The sequence below is a fragment of the Onychostoma macrolepis genome, chromosome 02 (assembly GCF_012432095.1).
Source record: "Onychostoma macrolepis isolate SWU-2019 chromosome 02, ASM1243209v1, whole genome shotgun sequence".
NCBI classification, from domain to species: domain Eukaryota; kingdom Metazoa; phylum Chordata; class Actinopteri; order Cypriniformes; family Cyprinidae; genus Onychostoma; species Onychostoma macrolepis.
The window spans coordinates 32,070,560-32,083,311 of record NC_081156.1 but is presented as its reverse complement, the minus strand read 5'-3'; positions in this window follow the sequence as shown (position 1 = coordinate 32,083,311).

The following is a 12,752-nucleotide window of genomic DNA, read 5'->3' as shown; positions in this document are numbered from 1 at the left end:
TCCAACCATATACCCAAGTATTTGTAACAATTTACTCTTTCAATAGATTCTCCTTGTAAAGTTAAAATAGAATGATCTGTTTCAGTACGGCAACGAGTGAAAAGCATGCGTTTTGTTTTATTTGAGTTTAAAACCAATTTTAAGTTGGACAAAGACAGTTGCAGTAACTGAAAAGATTCCTGCAAGAGCTCTATAGCTTGATTCAATGAATGTGCTATTGTGTAAATAACTGTGTCATCAGCATATAAATGAACTCTAGCTGAGGCTATCCCACAACCAATATCATTAAAGGTGCAGTTGGAGGTCTCGGAAAATGCTAACTTTAGCCTGATAGCACTGAAAGCGAACATCCCACCCTCAACAAGAGCGAAGGGCTGTTGCATACAAAAAATAAAAATATGAGCAGAAAATGTCTGAGAGCAGAAAAAAAGAGAAATATAATCAAGGCTATTCTGAAAATGTTGCTTTCATTTTTAAATCTTGTGCAATATATTTTTACTTGCGTTTTTAAATTTTGTTTTCACGCTTGTTATTTTTTTATCCGTGACTGAAATACTTAGGCGGGAATCTGATCCCATACCTACACTGTCAGAAAAAATGTGCAAAATTTGTACCTTCAGGGGTACAATGGCTTGTCACTGGGGCAGTACCCTCAAGGGTACACCCGTTGTACCCTTGCACATGGGTACGTATCTGTACCCTTGCAGTATGTACCTTTCAAAGGCAAATATGTACCTCTGCTGACTAAATTGTACCTTATAGTGCTATGGTACCATAATGTACCTTGCAAAAAAAGGTGCAAATTTGTCCTTTTAAGGGTACTGCCCCAGTGACAAGCCTTTTGTACCTTTTGATGGCAAATTTGTACTCCATACAGCACATTAAAAAGCCCAGAATGTTGTTTATTCATTTATTAAATATTCAAAACTATTACATTCTCACATTTTTCACAGGTTGAATGTTTTAAGCTCTATCACAATGCGTCATAATAGGATGCATACACGGAGCAATTTAACTTTTTTAAAAAACAGTTGTTTATACTCAAACTTTTTAAATGTTTTATAAAATTGTAAACCGCAAGAATATTAAGCTTACTATTAAAACTTTTTTTCCTTTGCATTTCATTTACAATTTTTTTTTAACCATGTAATAAAACAAGTAATTTCACTTTTCAAAACAGCATTAGATCTCATTTTAAGTACTTTTTCTACTACATTCTGCTTTCTCTAAAAACAGTTTTTAACATCAAGAATTTCAAAGCAATCTTTTTCCAACAGTACACATTTCATTGATTGTAACTTTATACCCTTAAAACATCACAAACACAAATTTGAACTTTCTAAACATTCTTGAGGATCACAAACAATTTATCATCAGCAGAGTACGTGTCAAGGGGCCTGAAAGTCCATCTCTTGGCCTGGTTTTATAACACTCCATTCAAAGTCAACTTTTACTGCGTACGCATGGAAGTGTGAATCATAGTCGTAATTCTCTTTAAAATAACAAAATAAAATTAAAAATTAAAAATGATGCCATTCACCATTTCTTGCTGGACAGTCTGTGGAATGTGATTTTTATTCTCTCTACATTTAAGAATGAAACCGAAGAGATTTTCTTTAAAGTTCGTCAAAAGCTCATTCCTACGAGGTGGACGATTTCATCTGTCCTAGGCTGTAGCTCATTGGTATTCTCCAGATCATTGTGACAGTCCATGTTTTCAAAATTTTAGCACAGAATATTCATTATTCTGGTGACAGTTATTGGAAGGGGCTTGCCACCCACCTCAGTAATCTTTGTTATGGCATGCTGCAGGAAGGTCAGCGTATTCTTCATGTAGGGTGGATAAGCAAAGTTGAAAACGTAGTAAGCACTGAAGGCTGCAATTATCCCTTCTTCAACTCCTATTCCCCTGCACACCTCCACTTCGAAAAGGAGAAAGCCATCTTCCAGTCAGTTTCTACCAACTGTATGGTTGGGTATGGAGTATCAGCATCACACTGTGAAAAAAGAAAATGTTAAACATCTATCAGTAAAACAATGCAACATCTGTCAGAACTGCATAACCGGACCTGTATCAGAGCATTATAAAGTGAGTTTAACAAATAGTTCCATACCTCTCCCAATGTGATTAAGCTCTCAACTTTCTCTTTAAAAATGTGGGGCAGCAGAATCAGTGCTGCATGAAAGTCAGAATCTATTGTAAAAATAAATAAAAGTACTCTTCAATAATTTAATATAAATTGCCTGTTTTCATATTCATGTATACCCTCCATAAGTGGTTTCATTTACTCATTGTCAGTCATTTCAGCAATTTGCAACAAAAAAAAAAACAAACAAAAGAAAAAAAACCAATAAATGTTAAATATCAATAAATGTTGAATAAAATGCATGAAATTGTTTACAAGCTGGTTTTAAGTGAATACATGTTTTACCAAAGATACAATTTGCGAATGAAAGGGCATACCCAAACTAGGGCTGGGCGATATATCTCATGCGATATTCATGCGCATCTAAAGCCGGTTCCTTGATTAGCGGAATTATCCGTTTTTTATTTTTATTTTTACAAATTACAATTTATATACTTTTTAACCTCAAATGCTCGTCTTGTCTAGCTCTGCGATGCGTACTCTGTGCACTTCAAGACAGTTAGGTAGGTCGAAAACTCCATCTCATTTTCTCCTCCAACTTCAAAATTGTCCTACATCACTGTTTTACCTTTTTTTGTAAAGGGCGTTTGACCTTCTTCGCACGTTCACTTTGTAAACACTGGGTCAGTACTTCTGCAGCGATGTAGGACAATTTTGAAGTTGGAGGAGAAAATGAGATGGGAGTTTTTCAACCTACCTTAACTGTCTTGAAGTGCACAGAGTACGCGTCGCAGAGCTAGACAAGACGAGCATTTGAGGTTAAAAAGTATATAAATTGTAATTTGTAAAAAAAAAAAAAAACTGATCATTTCGCTAGATAAGACCCTTCATCCTCGACTAGGATCGTTAGAGCCCTTTGAAGCTGCATTTTGGAAGTTCAAACTCGCGGGCACCAAAGAAAAGTCCACTATATGGAAAAAACTTTCCTCAAAAAACAATTTCTTTACGACACAAGAAAGAAAGACATGAACATCTTTGATGACAAGGGTGTGAGCACATTATTTGTAAATTGTTCTGGAAATGAACTTCTTTAAACTTTTTTTTCCTGCAAGAATAACTATAATGTGATGTATTGTTATCATGAAATAAAATTACTCATATCGTGATACAAGATGTTGGTTATGTCACCCACTGCTAGATCAGTTTCTCATGGAGATACTGTATGGACACCAAGCACAAATTTTCAACAAATATATTTGTTGAGCACCTATACTTTTAATTAACAAAACAATCTATTTCTGAGCTTTTTTTAAGAACTGATAAATCACAAAACCACTATGTTTTATGTCAATACCTGGTAGATATTCTGCAAGCATCTCTTCTCTTGCTTCTTTGTAGACTTTGGCCAATGGAGCATTTCTTTGAACAAGCTCAAGCACCTTTGGCACAATACTGGTAAAGCCGTCCTTGAAGCGCTGGCTTAAACTGACAGTTGATGAATGCATTCGGTCAACTTCATAACACAACTGAAAATTGACAAAAACAAAAAAAAAGTTAATCATTCACATTAACTAAAAATACTTAAAAATAAAATCAGACATTCTAATATTCTTTGTTGCCACTTTCGTTGCCATTTCCCTATAGTAATATTACTGTTTAAATATTTCTAAGCTTGAATGCACATATATTTGTTTACCTGAAGGTTTAGAAAATTACACTGTTTTTACAAAAGAGTTAACTATAAATGATCATTTGAGCATACGGTTTGGTTTATCATTCAACATTTATTTTAAGCTGAGAACTGATTAAAAATCTGTGATGTCACTGACCCCTGAGGGTGTTTTCAAGAAAGGGTATTTCTTAAGTATATCCTCCACAGTCATTCCATCTCTTATCTCCTTCTTCGTCACACAAAAGTTCGCTGCTGGTGTCGTGTCTGGTCGCACCTTGCTGTACTGGATATGCAGGACATTCACGACCATCAACAGATGATGCATCCTAATCAATGACAGCAATGTGCAGTGTAAAAATTTGCCGTAGTAGTCCAAAATATTTTTTAAATTATTTAATCACTTAATTTAATTTAAACGATAATCCAATAATTTCACTGCCATCTTGTTGTTTGAAAGTAAGAGGGCCCCGGGATGTTTTCTTTCTTTTCAAATGTCCCTGCATAGAAATTGTGCTGCTGTGGTTTGCCATTTCAGTTTACAGAGCGTGCAGACTTTAGATCAGACCAGATATTTTTTGTAATATTAGCTGAATATAAACAGTGCGACGAATTGACACATTTCTCGCAAATCGACTAATTTACATAATTGATCACATTGACGCATCGTTCCAGCACTACTTAACTGTATCATACAGTATATTATAAATATAAAAACTCTGTTAACTGTGTTTCTTTGTGTGTGCTGCTTGGCCACGCTGCTTTCTAAGATATATCGGCATTTAGGCATAAAAAAAAAAATAAATATATAATCAACCACTAAACATAGGACAAATATAATACACAATGTTATACTTACTTTTCTGTAGTCGAAGTTTGTTGATAGGATTCTGCTGGCACTGGTTCTAGTGTTGTTGTTACCACCTCCATCTTGTGTACAAATTTGTTAAACTTGGCCTGTTTTTTTTAGAAAAGCCTTGAAATAAATATGTGATCATGTTCTCTCTGAGGCCACACTCTATTGTTTCCCCATCCACCTCATTTTCTGAAAAAAACAAAAAACAAAAAAAAAACATAAGTGTGAGCTCGAGGTTAACAGCAACAACAAAATCAATGTCTTTTTCAATGGACATTTATCAGTATAAAAACATTGCATTAATTAAAAAAAAAAAAAAAGGCACAATTTCTGGCCTGCAAAACCCATTTTTCTGCAGAGTTCAGCTCCAGTCCTAATCAAACACACCTGAGCAAGTTAATCAAGGTCTTTAGAATCACTAGAAAGTTAAAGGCAGGTGAGTTTGATCAAGGTTGGAGCTAAACTCTGCAGGAAAATGGATCTCGCTGGCCTGGGGTTAAGAACCCCTGTCATACGCTCTCAGAAAAAGGTACAAAACTATCACTGGGGTAGTACCCTAAAAAGGTACAAAAGCTAAAAGGTACTAATATGTACGCTACTAACAGAGAAATGTAATTTGTTTTTTTCTGAGAGTGTATGATTAGAAGCAAAGTTATTTAAATTAAAAGACTAGAAACGTATTTCACAAGTTTACTAGTTTTGAGAAATAATGGTAAACAAATTTCACTGCTGTCCTTGTAAGGGCTCGATTCCGGCGTACACCTCGATCTGACAGGACAAGTGATTAGGACTCTCCTGGACTTACGCTTAGAACGTTATTTAAATATGTACGTTACCAAATAAAACTGATACAAACCAACACGGATGATATTCGTATAATTTCAGACTGACTGAGAGGCGTTAAAATAAAACCGGACAGGCGTTCGCTCGCGTCCGGAGTGAACACTGGTAACTTAACGTTAGAGTAACTTACGTTAGTAAGAAAATTCTGCGAAACTAAATTTATAAATCTGTGGTAAAAGCCGATTCACACAAAACGCGATGGGTTTAAACGGTTTCTATGGCCGTTTCACCGCCGTTTTGTCAGCGTCTCGAGCACTGTCTCGTGGTAGAGTATAAGTTATGCGAAAAGTTATCTTAATTGCTGGCTAAACAATAAAATAACAACAATAAGCTTACAATGTAATAACAATTGGGTTGGTTTTGTCAGGTCAGTGTTTTCGAAGAAAGGTTTCACTCACGCACCTGGTAAATTAGGCCTAGCTACAGAGGCAATGTCAAGTAAACATGAATAGAAAGAGAACCAACAGATTTTCACAGTAACGTTACTTAAAACTAAACTTACCGCTGAATGTCTGTTCTTCGTCTTCAGCGACGTATTCCAGCTTCTTTGAACTTTTCAAGAAGATCCTCCTTCGACAACATCTGAAGTGAGACAGCCGTGATGTCGCATAACCGACGTGCTCAATCTCTTCTTCTGTGCGCGCATAAAATGCACCGCGCGGGCTACAATCCCATTGGACGACATGAATTTAAAGAAGACCGGCTGCGAAAATGCGTACTTGAAATTTGAGGCAAAGTAAAAGTACACCAATGTTAAATAAACGTGAAATAATTTTGTCTACATTGTGCTTCTGCTAAGAAAGATTAGTACATGTATTCTCTAACTCTAAATTAAAAGCAAAGCTTAAAACAGCTCTTATATCAGATTGAAATTACAATTAAAAATACAGGCATACTTTAATACATTCGCTTTATGTTTAAAAGTTATTATCTTGATGCTCTGCATAATCAAAATGGCATGTGCTTGTGTACTGTTCAGAACTAGTCAGTAAATATATTTGGTTGTTTTGTGCATCTCTTCCAAACAACCAACAACTCATGAAAATTGTTATCTTTGGGTGACCGTTTCATACACTTTGGCTGACTTCTTTTGTGTCACAAGTGATTGTACCTTTGTTTGGGGATTAAATGGTCCAAAAATGGACCCTCTGATAGTTGGAAACATATTTGTACCTTTTTTACACTTAAATAGTACATATGAGTACCCTAAGGTTCAACTACGACCCACTGAGGGTACAACTTCACCATTTGTACCCTAAGTGTTCACAAACGGACCCCAACCGTACCCTTTTTTCTGACAGTGTATGCCTTCCACAGAATATATAAATACAGATAAATACATTTAGACCACTTAACTTAATGATGGCTATCAGGATGTGAAGAGACTTTCAACCAGAATAACAAAAAATGTTTCTGAAGACAATCACCTATGACACCTTTAATATGAATAGAAAATAAAACTGGTGCTAAAATAGAACCCTGTGAAACACCTTTTATAATTTTTAGTTCAGTTGAAATACAATTTTCAACTGAAACACACTGAGTTCTTTCTGACAAATAATTATTGAACCAATTCAGAGCCATTTCACTAAATCCTATACAATTTAGCCTCTAAGAGGTCACGCAGATTCGACCGCAATTTCAAAAAGAAGTGACTATGTCTGTTTTTGAAGCAATTGATAGCAAGAAGAAATAGTACAGCACCTTAAATCGTCAACATGCTATCTTGACACACTTCCCACATCTGTTTTCAAAAGTGTGCTTAACTGTTTAGAAGCAGATCTCTTAGAAGTAGTGAACGCTTCACTTCTTTCTGGGACTTTTCCAAACTCCCTGAAAACTGCAGTCGTTAAACCCCTTCTGAAAAAGCAATCTTGATAACACAATGTTGAACAACTATAGACCAATATCAAATCTTCCTTTCATAGGTAAGTTTATTGAAAAGGTAGTTTTTAATCAGCTGAACAACTACTTCAACTCAAATGGATACCTGGACAATTTTCAATCTGGTTTCTGAGCGCATCATAGCACAGAGACAGCGTTTATTAAGATAATAAATGATATTCGCTTCAATTCTGATTCTGGCAAAATATCAGTGCTGGTACTACTAGATCTTAGTGCTGCGTTTGACACTGTTGATCATAACATACTTCTAGAGAGACTGGAAAACTGGATCGGGCTTTCTGGGATGGTACTCAAATGGTTCAGGTCATACTTAGAAGGGAGAGGTTATTATGTGAGTATAGGAGAGCATAAGTCTAAGTGGACGTCCATGACATGCGGAGTCCCACAAGGCTCAATTCTTGCACCACTCTTGTTTAGCCTGTATATGCTCCCACTAAATCAAATAATGAGAAAGAACCAAATTGCCTATCACAGCTATGCTGATCATACCCAGATTTACCTAGCCTTATCTCCAAATGACTACAGCCCCATTGACTCCCTCTGCCAATGCATTGATGAAATAAACGGTTGGATGTGCCAGAACTTTCTTCAGTTAAACAAGGAGAAAACTGAAGTCATTGCATTTGGAAACAAAGATGAAGTTCTCAAGGTGAATGCATACCTTGACTCTAGGGGTCAAACAACTAAAAATCAAGTCAAAAATCTTGGGGTGATTCTGGAGACAGACCTTAGTTTTAGTAGTCATGTCAAAGCAGTAACTAAATCAGCATATTATCATCTCAAAAACATTGCAAGAATTAGATGTTTTGTGTCCTGTCAAGACTTGGAGAAACTTGTTCATGCCTTTATCACCAGCAGGGTGGATTATTGTAATGGTCTCCTCACCGGCCTTCCAAAGAAGACCATTAGACAGCTGCAGCTCATCCAGATTGATTTTAAAGTATTTTTACTCATTTACAAATCACTCAATGGCCTAGGACCTAAATACATTGCAGATATGCTCACTGAATATAAACCTAACAGACCACTCAGATCATTAGGATCGAGTCAGTTAGAAATATCAAGGGTTTACACAAAACAAGGGGAGTCCGCTTTTAGCTATTATGCCACCCACAGTTGGAACCAGCTTCCAGAAGAGATCAGATGTGCTAAAACATTAGCCACATTTAAATCCAGACTCAAAACTCATCTGTTTAGCTGTGCATTTGTTGAATGAGCACTGTGCTACGTCCGAACTGACTGCACTATGTATAATCATTTTCTATTCTTAACTGTTTTAAATTCTTTTTAAATCAATTTTTATATCTTGTTTTTATTATTATTATTTTTTTAATTCCTTGTTTTTATTGTTGTGACTTTTTTTTTTATGACTTTTTCACTTCCTTTTATGTAAAGCACTTTGAATTACCACTTTATATGAAATGTGCTATATAAATAAACTTGCCTTGCCTTAGCCTCTGCAATAAAAGTTTATGATCTACAGAGTCAAATGCTTTAGAGAAATCTACAAATGCTGCTTAATGTTGTTTACTATCCAAGCATTGAACAATATCATTTGTAGCAGCATCTGCTCTAATAGTACTATGACCTGATCTAAAGCCTGATTGAAATTCGTTTAAAACTTTATTTTCACTTGATCATTAACAAAAGATTAAAATACTTTTGCCAACACCGACAACCTACAAATTGGTGATAATTATCCAAAATTGATGGGTCACCACCTTTTAACAAAGGAAGAACCAGTGCTGATTTCCATGCACAAGGAATAACACCGGAAGTTAAACTCAAGTTAAAAATAGAAGTGATGGGCTCTGTTATAAGATCTGCCGAAATTTTATCAGACCCTTCTGATTTTTTTTATATCCACATTTGATAGAACTTTATGAACTTGTGTAGCTAAAATGGGAGTAAAACTGAACAACTGAGTAGTATAACATGAAGTAACTTCCACATTTTCTTAAATGATAAATCACTATCTTAATTTAATTTGTACTAATGTAATTGTCAGCTTTCTTCTTAATCATCTTTCGTATCTCCAGTAGAAGTCCTCTGTGCACAAACAGGTGAGATGTTACAGTGTTAGTTACAGTTAATAATCACAGGATGTTTTACACACACACACACACACACACACACACACACACACACACACACTGAATATGTGATTTCATCTCACTGTTTAATTTCTTAATCACAGGTGAAACCCACTAAACATGAGAGCAAAATATGAGCACAACGGCACTGAAGTTTAAAGAAATTGTTTCTTTTCTTTTTTTGCATACTTTTTCGTGTCAATTACTCTGCCTGTGTCAGTTTGAGTCTTGTTAAAATTTTAAATCCATGCCGCCAAGATGCTCCTCTGTCGGTCATGGATCATAGAAAGTGAGACTTAAATCTAGGGGTGGCTGGATTTATTCACGCACGTTAAAATATTTATTTAAAGCTTATTTCATTTCAGATTCTTATTTACAGCATTATCATAATAGGCTGTATATTAACTTATTGTGAGAAAACCAGTAGCTTTTTATGTACCCATCTCACTTTAAATACTCTGGTGAGTTAATAAGAATATTGGTAACACTTTAGTGTCCAATTCTCATTATTAACTAGTTGGTTATTAGCATGAATATTACTGGTATATTGGCTGTTTATTATTACTTAAAAAGCACATATTAATGTTTATTCTGCAAGACCTTATTCTAAATTCTTAGTCCTACCCAATACTTAAACTTAATTGTCAACAACTACTAAGCATTAATTAGGAGTATACTGAGGCAAAAGTATAGTTAGTTCATAGTTAATATTTAGTTAATAGTAAGAATTGGACCCTAATCTAAAGTGTGACCAGAATATTTTATGAAGTTATCTTTTATTTATTTTAAATAATTAAAAGAACCGTTTCATGTCTATCCTTGTATCATTCATTAACTTTGATATGATTTAGAAAGTAATGTAGCAAATTAGCTAAAAATGAAAATGTATATAAATAATTACAATTAATTATGATTATTTATATCGGCTGACAGTAATAACTGTAGCAGAATTAATTTGCCATCAACTGATCTGTCCTTCCAGCGAACATTCAGTGTAAGTTCATATCAACTCTAAGAAAGGATATTTTCTTGGCCACAGAAAATACTTTCCTAAGTATTAATACATTAAAGTATGTAGTAAGGATCAAAAATCGTAAAGGGACATTAATTTGCAAGGTAGAACCAGAAACTCATGTAATTTGTGCACACAACTTTTATTAACTAAATGCTAACACACATAACTAATCTAAACAAGCAAACATACACTCACGCGTATATACAAAAGGGGAGCTAAAGTGGATGAATGAAGCCATTAGAGAAAACAGAATGCAGTTATGGAAAGAGTCAGTGACCCACCTGAGTTAAACCATCAGCGCTGTTTATAACGGGGTCTATAACTTATAATAAACCTCTGTTTAGTTTAGTTAGATGTACCATACTTGCAGTTCCTTGGCTGTTGGCGAGTGTCCAGAATGCAGTCTCAGATGAAAAGTCTGGATGGTTTCAAGGTTTTGGACTCACGATCACATTCTTCTGGGTTGAAGAGTGATGAATTCCAAAAGATGTTATTCTGGCTCGGTGGTGATTGGGAGTTCCTTCCCAGGTAGAAAGTGAAAAAGGGCTAAGAAAGAGATCATCTGAGGTCCGAGGAGCTTTGGTTGAATGGAAAGTCAAGGCCGCAAGGCCTGGGGCAAAAACTTAAGGGTCCAGAAGAGTTCTAGCACACATCCTTTTAGGATCTAACAGAAACGCAGACTGAGATATGTTGGAGCCCACCGGGCACGCCGGTCCCGGCTCAGGCTCTCCACATGGGCAGCAATCCGGAGATTTAGCAGAAGAGCTTTTTCAGAAGCGAAACCAAGCGGAACTGTGCGTGAGCCCTTTAAGGTCTGCGAAGAGTCTTCTCAGTATGGGCTTGACCAATGAGAAAGGCTGAATTTCCAAGCGGGAGTTTGGAAATACTGGGGAGTTTTATGACCCTTTGTCTGAGAGCATGGTAATTTGCAAAGGGGTTGGATTGGAAGTTGATATACAAACTATTAAAGATTCTTAGGACACTAATATGTTGCATAGGTATCAACATGTAATATTCACTCTCAATTAGATCATCCGAAGACGAATTGATAGAAATCAGACATGGTATGAGTTAAAGTGATATTAACAAGTGATATATCATAAGCATGCATAAAACAGTATACAATACACAAAAACATATACAAGAACAGTAATAATATACACAATGACCTGAATGATATGTGTGTTCGTTCAAATAAATGTTTTTCTATGAATTAGTTAGAGAAGAGTCCATTTTTATGGCATAATGTCTTTCCTATAGGAAAAAGGTAGTAAGAGTTGCTCTGCTTGCATTTCTTTGATCAGTAAAACTAGTGTTATCTGATGGGTTGCCATGGAACCGGGGGCCTGAAGTCATTAGCCATGTTTCCACTGTCGGGCCAAAAACAGGCATGCTAGTGCGTGCCAGGGCCAGTCGCATTTCCACTGTCACTTCCGGGGCTTGATGCTTCCTCGGGGCCAACGGCCGGGGTTTTCTGGCCCAACGAAAACCTTGGGCCAAAGCGGGCCAACTGGGACTAGAGGAGTGGTTATGAACAAAGGCAGAGTTTCTCCACGTCTTGAGAGTGTCAGCGCTGCAGATCATTTCATAAAGTTAACAGCTATAACACCAGCATTAAAGACTTTTAAAATAATTTTAGCTCAAAACTCACTTGATCCGATGTGGATTATGATCACCATACAAGGAAGAAATATTTATAAGCGATGCAAAAGACTATGCACGCTAGCCATTAACGTTACCATACTAAACATGGTAAATACGACCGCTTGAAGAAATCAGACGTCAGCTTCTCATTCTCTATAACAATCGTGTATTTATTTAGTAACATATTTTATCTGTCATAAGTCTCGTCTCGAGACTTTAGCTCCGTGTGTGTCATAAAAATATATAATGGTTTTTGTTCAGGAGCTCCCTCTGCTACTCAGGTCGTATTTTTGATGAAAAAATATAGAAATGATCATTCTTACTTAACGTGATGTATACTGTGACTACAAATAAACAGAAATCAGAAATAAGTAGGGTAGGCCTATTTGTCCTCTTTCTTTTGTGAAATAGTGGTTCACATTGCTTTATTTCTGTGTGACTAATTTTCAATCCTGATAAATTAATTCATTATGATCAATTTGGGCTCGGTGCTACAGGTCTGAGGCTATTAGCCCCGCCCGGCCCATTTAAAGCACTGGCTCGCACTGGCCTGACAGTGGAAAATGGCTATTGACAGACCTACTGGCACCGAGTATTTGTATTGGGTGAGGGGTCTGTGACTATTTGTTAATCTAATAAC